The following is a 9,680-nucleotide window of genomic DNA, read 5'->3' on the forward strand; positions in this document are numbered from 1 at the left end:
TTAACCACTCTGCACTGCTTTGTGAGAATTTGGAAGGGTCAGGTCCCCTCTAAATAGACTTTTTTGAATTAATAGACTTTATTTTTGTGCAGTTTTAAATTTACAGAAAAAGTGAGGAGAAAGTACAGAGTTCCAACATACCCCCACCTCCAATTTCCTCTATTATTAACATCTTGCATTAGTATAGTATTTTGTTACAATTGATGGGCTAATATTGATACATTACTATTAACTAAAGCCCACAGTTTACATTAGGGTTCACTCTTGGTTTTGTATATTCGGTGGGTTTTGACAAATGTATAATGACAGATCCACCGTTATAGTCTTATGCAGAATAGTTTCACTGCCCTAACTGAATGGGATTCTGATGCCCTTATTTGGATTACCCAGCGAGAGTGGGCACAGTGGTCCGCATTAGAAGATGAATTTTGTTGTTAGAATTAATATGCAGAATCTTAAGTTTCCTGATGGAATGCTTTCTAATAGTTGCAGGAACACAGTGCCTTCAGGGAACTCGAGGGATACCCTGAAGATGGCCGAGACAGAGAGCTCTCCTCCAGTCTCTGGCCCTTCTCTCCTACTGAACCCGCCACCTTTACAGCTGGGAATGCGACACCCACGAGGACTTCAATGGACCGAAATCCAGTGGGCAAGGCCAGTCTGCCACCAAAAAGACTCAGTTTTCTCTTTCCTAGTCTCAGGATCCGGAAAGTGCTGGCCACTGGAGGGAAAGGATACTCTCTTCCAGGCAGAAGTGAAGAGGCCAAGCCTCTGGAATCTCAGAATTCCTTTTCTAACTCTCCCTTGCTTACTGTGAAATCTCCGTGGAGAAACACAAGATTCTGTGGCATTGTTTTGTTCTTTTGTCCCTCACAGCGTTTCAACTGCTGATTACGTAGTTGCTGTTGTGGGGATGAATAATAACTGTCAAGAGTTGAAAGGAAACAAATTGGCCAAAGATATTCTACTACTGACTTGGAAAAAAAAGACAAATTTTTAATGCCCATAGGTGACTGCATGAGAAAGGTTGTTAATGGTGCGAATCCTGCTGAATACTCTGTGGGAGGATCACTAAGCACAGTCTTAATCACTTTTATCCCTGTGGGATTCAGTGCTTTTTGAAGTGTTCTTAGAGATTGTGTTCTTTTTACTTGCAATGAATATAGTTTAAATTCTATAATTCTTGATTCAGTACAAGTGTGGTAGGGACTTTAAAATATAGGGGGCCGGCCCAGTGGCATAGCAGTTAAGTTCACGCATTCTGCTTCTGCAGCCCCGGGTTCGCTGGTTCGGATCTTGGGCATGGACATACGCACCGCTCATCAAGCCATGCTGAGGCGTCCCACATAGAGCAACTAGAAGGATGTACAACTATGACATACAACTATCTACTGGGGCTTCGGGGAGAAAAAAGAAAAAAAAATGAGGAAGATTGGCAACAAATGTTAGCTCAGGGCCAATCTTCCTGAAAAAAAAAATATGTGAATGTTAGGACTATGCTAGGGTAAAAGTTACTTATTCTAGATCTTTGTTTACTAACAAATTCTAAAGTTACATCTGTAGTAAATTTATTTCAAAAAAGGGCAAATGCTGTCCCCTAGCAAAGATAATGTTAACCAGTGTAAAGTTGTAAATGGTTTACCACGGTCACTTTTAAAAACATGAGTACTATCAGAAGAGTAAACCTGAATGGCACACATGTGCACACTGTCAGGGACTTTTTCAGAAATAAGTGGTTTCCATGATGAAAAACTTCCATGAGGCCAGATGTTCTAATTTGATAAAAGCATAAGTGCAAACGAAAGAAGGTACAATTTTATGAATGTCTTTGTTGGAAAAACGTGTAGACATATGGATGTGCTTTGCATTCCTACAAAGATGTTTGTCAGACGTGAGTGTCTGGCATATAATTCTTGTATACTACACAAGATTTAAGTCCCTTATAGAAACTCACTGTGTAAAGGATTTGTCCAGTGGATTTTTAAAAACTGAAGATGTCTAATAATTATTCCCTAGTGATTTTATTCTGTTTGTTAGTGTGTTCTTGAAGAGATGAAAGCTTGTATGAGCTAGTATTCATATTTATTTATAAGGGATTTTAAAATTCCTAAGGAATCTCTCATTATCAGTTGATCACTGGCAATGAGAAATTCCTGGTCAGTAATTGCCAAAGCTGCTCCAGCCTTGTAGGATGACACGAGAATCAAATCTCTCCCACACTTCCATTAACTTAGCACGTGTGGAAAAAGCAAAGTTTCAGAGAAGTGCTGGCTGCATATTGGCAAAGGCAAAGCCAAAAATAAACAGGTATGATAAGGATCAGAACAGCAGAGGTTTTTAAGGGGCCAAAGAAATCTGGGAAATAAGGGAGAGGGGAAGAAAACAACTATTGTGATCAGGCTCCATATGGAATGAATTATTATTTTCTCTGAAATTATTCAAATGTAAATATTTATATATACTGTATTGGAAATAGCTGTGGGAAATGTAAACGTGCTCTGGGTTTGGGTTTTATAAAGTATTTTAAATTATGATTTAAAATATTTTGTAATTTTCTAAGTATGTATTTATTTAAGCTTATGTCATACCTATTGTATTTGACATGGCACTATAAGTTTGATAATAAACTTGTTTATATTTAGCTCCATGTATGGGCTTTTTCATAAAATTCTATTTTATTTAGATATAACTCACACACGATAAAATTCAGCCTTTTTATGTGTACAATCCAATAGTTTTTGGTATATTCACAAGATCATGCAACCATCACCACTATCTAACTCCAGAACATTTCTATCACCCATAAAAGAAACTCAGTACCCATCAGCAGTCACTCCCCATCTTCCCTCTGCCATCCCCTGGTAACCACTAATCTACTTTTTGCCTTTATGGATTTGCCTATTCTGGACATTTCATGTAAACAGAATCATACAATATTAGCATAATGTTTTCAAGATTCATCAATTTTGTAGCATGTATCAGTAGTTCATTCCTTTTTATGGCTGAATAATACTCTATTTATGGATATGCCACATTTTCTTTTTCCAATCATAAATTGATGGACATTCAGGTTGCTTCTGCTTTGTGGCTATTGTGAACAATGCTGCTGTGAACATTCATGTACAACTTTTTGAGTAGACTTATGTTTTCAATTCTCTTGGGCATACACCTAGAAGTGCAATTATTGGGTCATGTGGTAAATCCATGTTTCATTTTTTGAGGAACAGCCAAACTGTTTTCCAAAAGGGCTGCACCATTTTACAATCCCACGAGCAACACATAAGGGTTCCACATTCTGTCCAATACTTGTTATTGTCTGTCCTTTTGATTATCACCATCCTAGTGGGTGTGAAGTGGTATACATATAGGCTCTTGCATCAATAATGTAGTTATCTGAAAAAAAATTAATAATCTAAAAACATTCATCAACATCAGTGAAACAAAGTCCTTATCCTGGAGTCTTTGCCTCATGCCAGTCTCAATTCTAGGTTGCTCAAGTTAACCAACTCACCTTCATCTACTCTCCAGACTCAGTTATTCTTCAGGATTACAGCCAGAGCAGTTTTCCCCCACCCAAAATAGGTGTCTTCTCTCTTTGGGAATAGTGTCAATCCACAAGGCCTGGTGTAAACCAAGCTAAAAATTACCTGGAGAATCCTATTGTTATAAAAGAATCTGAATATCTGAAATTTCTAAGAAAACATGGTTTAATTTTTAACCAAAAAATAAAAATTAAAAAATTTTGGTTACCCAAGCTAAAAAAATTGCGGGTCTAACACTGTCATAATCAAAACTCTGTTGTGGTTTTATTCTTTTTTTTTGACAAAGACAGGAGGTCTGTCTTACTGCTACATGCCCCTTTGCAGTAAAATGATTTTATAAACCAGCAGCATGACTATATACATGCAGATATGAATAGAGAAATATCTTAATTTCTCTTGGCTTAGAATCTCGGGAGACACTGTTGTAAGCTAAAGTTGGTTTTACTTTGATTTTATACTTAATCTTAGCTCCAAAGTATTAATTAAAGAAAAATTAAAGAAAAATGGAAAACAAAGATAGATTCTGTTACTTAGGGCTGTTTTCATGTAGGACTGAAATGGACACACACTTGAGACATCAGCTCGAAGTGCAAAGAGAATATGCACAGAGTTGGCTTTCCCAGGTCTAAAAGGAGAGAATAAATTGAACAAATTAAATTTATTCAGAAGGAATACAGGTGCCCAAGTCACATGGACATTGGTAAGTGGTACAAACAGAAGTGAGAAGTGGAACCATTCTCAATGTTAGCACCATAGGATTAGAAGAAAGCTTTTTATGGAAGAAGACAAAAATCTCTCTAAACAGAAAGAGCTTCTGGTCCTTTTTCAGTTAGAAACAATAAGTATCACTTCCTCCTCAAAATTTTAGCCACCCTCTCCCAAGATTCTAAGCCAAGAGAAAATAAAATATTTTCCTCCTCATATATACATATATATGGTCATGCTGCTGGTTTATAAGATCGTTTTACTGCAAAGGGGCATGTAGCAGTAAGACAGGCTTCCTGTTTGTCAAAAAAAAAGAGAATAAAACCAAAACAGAGTTTTGGCTACAATCAAGGAGATCTCGGGCCGGCCCCATGGCTTAGCGGTTGAGTGCGCGCGCTCCGCTGCTGGCGGCCAGGGTTCGGATCCCGGGCGCGCACTGATGCACCGCTTCTCCGGCCATGCTGAGGCCGTGTCCCACATACAGCAACTAGAAGGATGTGCAGCTATGACATACAACAATCCGCTGGGGCTTTGGAGGGAAAAAAATAAATAAAAATTAAAAAAAAAAAAAGGAGATCTTTTCTTCTCCCTGATCTGCCAAAGGTGCGAAACTGTTCCTATCAACTGTTCTTTTAATAAGTCTCATCAACTGTGTTCCATTCCCACTGACAGCCCTCAGAATGGACCCCTATCATCACCCCTGGGTTACATGATAAAAATCCCCATAAACTCGTTAGTCTCCAGGTTCTCAGTGTGCTGTTGAGATGTACTGTGGCTCCAAGTCATTGGCACGGACAACGAGCCATATAAAACCTAGTCCTTGCTACGTCTCTCCACCTCATTTCACACTACACCCCTTCAGGCATTGCACTCCATCCACCATGGAAGCTGTTTCTGCCCACTTTGGTGCTTTTGAACACGCTGGCTTCTTCTACCTGGAGTTACCTGCTCTCCATCTAGGAGTCCCCCACTCTTTGCTTGTTTGACTTCTACTCATCTTTCAGGTTCTCTGCTTAAATACCCCTTCATGACAATTGACTCATTAGACTAAGTCACCTCTTTAACGCTCTCACAGCCCATATTTTTCTCTCTTCCTTTAATTGTAATGAAATAATTATTTATGTAATTGTTCGTTTAGTATTTGTCTTCCCTACTAGTCTCTAAGTTCCTCAGGGGTAAGGACAAATTACTTCGTTCATTGCTGTGTTCCTAGAACACAGCATATTCCTGACACGCAATAGATGCTCAACAAGTATTTATTGAAAGAATAAATAAATTAGTGGATGAACGAATGCAGATTTGGGCTCATCACAAGGAGCAGGACCACCTTTCATGAATGGAACGAATTGTCTCAGAAGGCAAAAGTTTAAAATCCAGTTATAGAGACAAGACACATTTGGAAACAGTGCAGAATAGAATGGAAATGAAGAAGAAAGCTGGTGGTTAGAAATAAAGGAACAGTTATGGCCTGAAGGTTCGATAAGGTAGGATTAAGAAGTGTTGCAGTGAGGTGCTTAAGCAATAAACCTACAAGAATAGGAGACTGTGATTAAAGAGTGGGATGCTTAATTATGTGATTTTAGAGTTGATACAGTTTTGGGTGATAATGTTGAGGTCATGTCTAGGTTAGAAGGTAGCTTGGGCTGAGTGGAGGAGAATGCTATTGGAGAACTGAGAATCCAGGCTGTGGGATAGGTCGTGTACCTGGATGGTGGAGTCACATGGGATTACAGGGGGTGCTTAAAGGTAGAGGAAGACCAGGAGCTTGGTGCCAAAGTCATCAGTGCCTGAGGGGCTGGTAGGTCACTGCAATGAAGACAGTGAGAAGATGGTACATCTCAGCATCATGAGCTTCAAAGAAGTAGGGTTATTTTATTTCTTTTTTTCACTTTTTTTACAAGAGGCTGGAAGAACAAAGATCAGTAAGAGGAACTCATGATAAAGGAGGGCATCACTCTGCCTTCCAACCCTGAGGTGTGTGGAGTGTAAGAGAATAAACATCATCATCTTGAGACACCTGCAGGGGAAGTGATGTTCTCAGGAGGCCAGGTTGCCATTAAAGCAAGGAGGTAGAAGAAAGTTTTGGAGAGGAATTGGAGGTTAGGGGGGGTTTGCTGATTGTGAAGTAGGAATTCTAGAGGATGGCAAGGAAGAATTTGGGAAGAAAAGCAAGGTCGAGTCAGGAGATGGCAAGTTGTGTAAACTGTCTAGGAGATGAAAGGTGATTGGAGGGCCTACACTTCAGGTGTAAGAAAAACAGGTAGCCACAGTGGATTTGGTCTTGATAGGGTCAGGAAGGTGGATAGACCTAGGCCTAACTCTGGCCTGGTTGTTTTGTGGGACTGTACATTCCTTCTACCCATGATAAACCCTGGATTTGTCTGTAGTTTTTGTTTGTTTGTTTGTTTGTTTTGGATTCATGTTACTTTTATTCCTAGGAAATAGAAACAGTGTGGGCCTCAGGCTCCCAGGTGCATCCTGGAGATTCTATGCATCATGCACACAGTTTTAGGTATTAACTGATCAACAGTGCCATTGAACATGAAATTAATATGTCCCACTCTGACGAAATACCAACCAGTGTGATTTAAGACTGAGCTGCATCTGTCAGCTGTGCTCTATGGCCTGGATGTCCGTAGTTTTTAAAGAAAAACAGAAATGTCCAGCAAACTAATAGAATAACAAAGACATCCGGCAAAATAATAAGACTAAAAAAACAAAAACACTAAAGTCTACTCTTAAAAAAAAAGGACATTTATAGCTTATGACCAAAGAGAGGTTTGTTTATTCACTTATCCATCCATTTGTTTAACTGACATTTATTGAATGCTGGACCTTCTGCTTCTGGAAATATAGAGGATTAATATTCTGAAAACCTCTACCACTATAATATTTTAAATTGCTAGGGGAATTACAATAGCATGCTGTAAATGAATAGCTGAGCTTACAAAACAGAAAGGAAATCTCAGGACAAAGCTGGTTAGGGAGCAGGGGCCTGCTCAAGGAACACTTTGTAAGCTAATGTAAGGACTTTAGATTTTACTCTGAGTGGGATGAGAAGCCATTGGAGGGTTTTGAGCAGAGGAGTGAGGTGGTCTGACTTGTGTTCTTTTGTGCTTGTTGCCTTCTCCCTTCTCCCACTCTCACCTGCCAGCCCTTCTCACCTTCCGTGCTCAGTGTCCCAGGAGGCTGAACCCTGTAGGCTGCACCATCCAGTCACTGGTGGGCTGGTTTTCAATTGGTTAGGCTAATAAGAGGCTCCTAAAGGAAATCAGATACTGAGAAGAGAGAATCGTCGGGGTATTTCTTGCCCACTCTTTCCCCATATCCCTCCTCCACCACAGCTCCTGGTGGGTGACTTCTCCTCTAGGGTCACAGTTCTCATCGGGTTCTGGTAACACTACTTCCTCCCCTTGAATCCTCAGTCCCAAGGATACAGCAGCTTCCTGCCATTGCCAGTCTCTGGATGCCTCATTTTCTCCTGTTTTTTCTCTTAACCTTGTTGTTAATCTGCTGTAAGTAGCCCCTCCATTAAAGGCTCTTCAATGGGTGAAGAATTCACCCATTTGTGGTGAATTCTGTCTCTGGCTGGGCCCCTGAATGACACATATCTTAACAGAATCACTTAAGTTGTTTTGTTGAAAACATGCCTTAAGAGGAAAAGGGTAGAAGTATGGAGTCTTGATGGGATGCCTTTGCAATAATATCAGTGAGAGATGATGGTGGCTGTGATGCCTAATAGAATGGAAATGATTGAATGTTGAAAATATTTTGCTGATATATTGGATATGAGTTGTGAGACGAAGAGAGGAGTCTCAGTTAACTCCAAAGTCTTTGGCTTAAGTAACAGCAAGGATGGAATTATAATTTACTGAGATGGGAAAGGCTGTGGAAGAGTTCTCCAGGTTTGGAGGAGAAATCCAGAAGTTCAGTTTGGTAAGTGTAAAATTTGAGAGGCTTGTTAAACAACTAAATGGAGATATTGGGTAGAAATTTGGTCGGGAACCGGGAACATTCCCAGGGCTGGGGAATGGTCCTGGCTGAAAATATAAATTTGGGAGTCATCAGCATTTTAGTGGTAATCACAGTTAAGAGACTGGATTGGATCATCAGATCAGTGAGGGTAGATAAGAAGAGAAAAGCAGTGAACACTGAAGCACTCCATAGGTTTGGCGGTTGGAGAGATGAGGGAGAATCAAAAATTGAAACAGAGAAGGAATAGTCAGTGAAGTAGGAGGAAAACCAGGAGCTGATTGGTCAAACAAGATGAGATGGAGGATTGGTTGTTGGCTTTAGTGAAGTGGAGGACCTTGGCGAGGGTAGTCTCAGGGAATCAGTGTGGTTGAAAGCCTGACTGGACAAGAGTCAAGAGAGAATTGAAGGTGAGGACTTAGAAATACAAATCTAGACATTTCTTTTGGGCATAGTAGGAACATTGGAACTTCATGGATCTCCTTGGCTCCAGGTTTGTTCCCACTTCAACACGTCTTCCAAGCTCCTTCCAGAAAAAGTGCAGCTTAATAATCAAGAGCCCAGGCTTCAGAACTGACTGACCCAGGTTCAAAATCCCAAATAAGTCTCTTACTAGCTATGTGACTAACACAGCGTTCTTAACCTCTCTGAGACTTTTTAAACAGGGATATTAATAGTACTTATTGGGGAGTAGTACTATTTAATCTTTATAAAGATTAAATGAGGTAATAGATATGGAATGTTGAGCTCTATAGCTATTATTGTTGTTATTGTTATCTTTTAAAAAATGCAAATCTGATTATGTCAGGGACTCTTCCGTTCCATTGCCCTCCATTGTACAGGTCCTAATTTCATATGCAGTCTATCTCCTTCATATTTCACACTCCAGAAATATAAAGATATTTGTAGTTCCCCCAAACTCTCTAGCACAAAAAGCTAGAGTGCTTTGCTCTCTTCAGGGCTTAACTTGAGGAGATTCCACTAACAAGGACCTCCACTAGGGGGTGAGCAAGGAAAGAGGGAGGAGAGGAACTGAAATCAATCAACTCTGTCTAGCTCCCCTGAAATTTAACAGATGTCATAAATTTGTCTGAAATACTGTTTTGATTGCCTGGTGTTTGCAATTATCAGGGGCCCTCTACCATGGATAGCCAAGGGTTGGCCTAGTATTTATAAAACAAGAAAGGAGAGAGACTGAGAGAGAGAGAGAGAGAGAGAGAGAGAGAGGAGGAGGAGGAGGAGGAGAAGGAGAAGGAGGAGGAGGAGCAAAGGAGGATAGCAGAATGGAAGGAAGGGCAGAAAGAGGAATAGAGGCAAGGGGGGAAGGAAGGGAGATTCAAGCAACAATACTCTTGGACAGTGCTCTTTTTTTCTCAGAGGAGGTGACAGAGGTCAGATTAGGAGAGGGTGCGGAAAGACGAGCAAGGAGAGGTGGGGGAAGAAAGGGGAGGGAGAGAGGGA

The sequence above is a fragment of the Diceros bicornis genome, chromosome 4, assembly GCF_020826845.1.
Source record: "Diceros bicornis minor isolate mBicDic1 chromosome 4, mDicBic1.mat.cur, whole genome shotgun sequence".
NCBI lineage: Eukaryota > Metazoa > Chordata > Mammalia > Perissodactyla > Rhinocerotidae > Diceros > Diceros bicornis.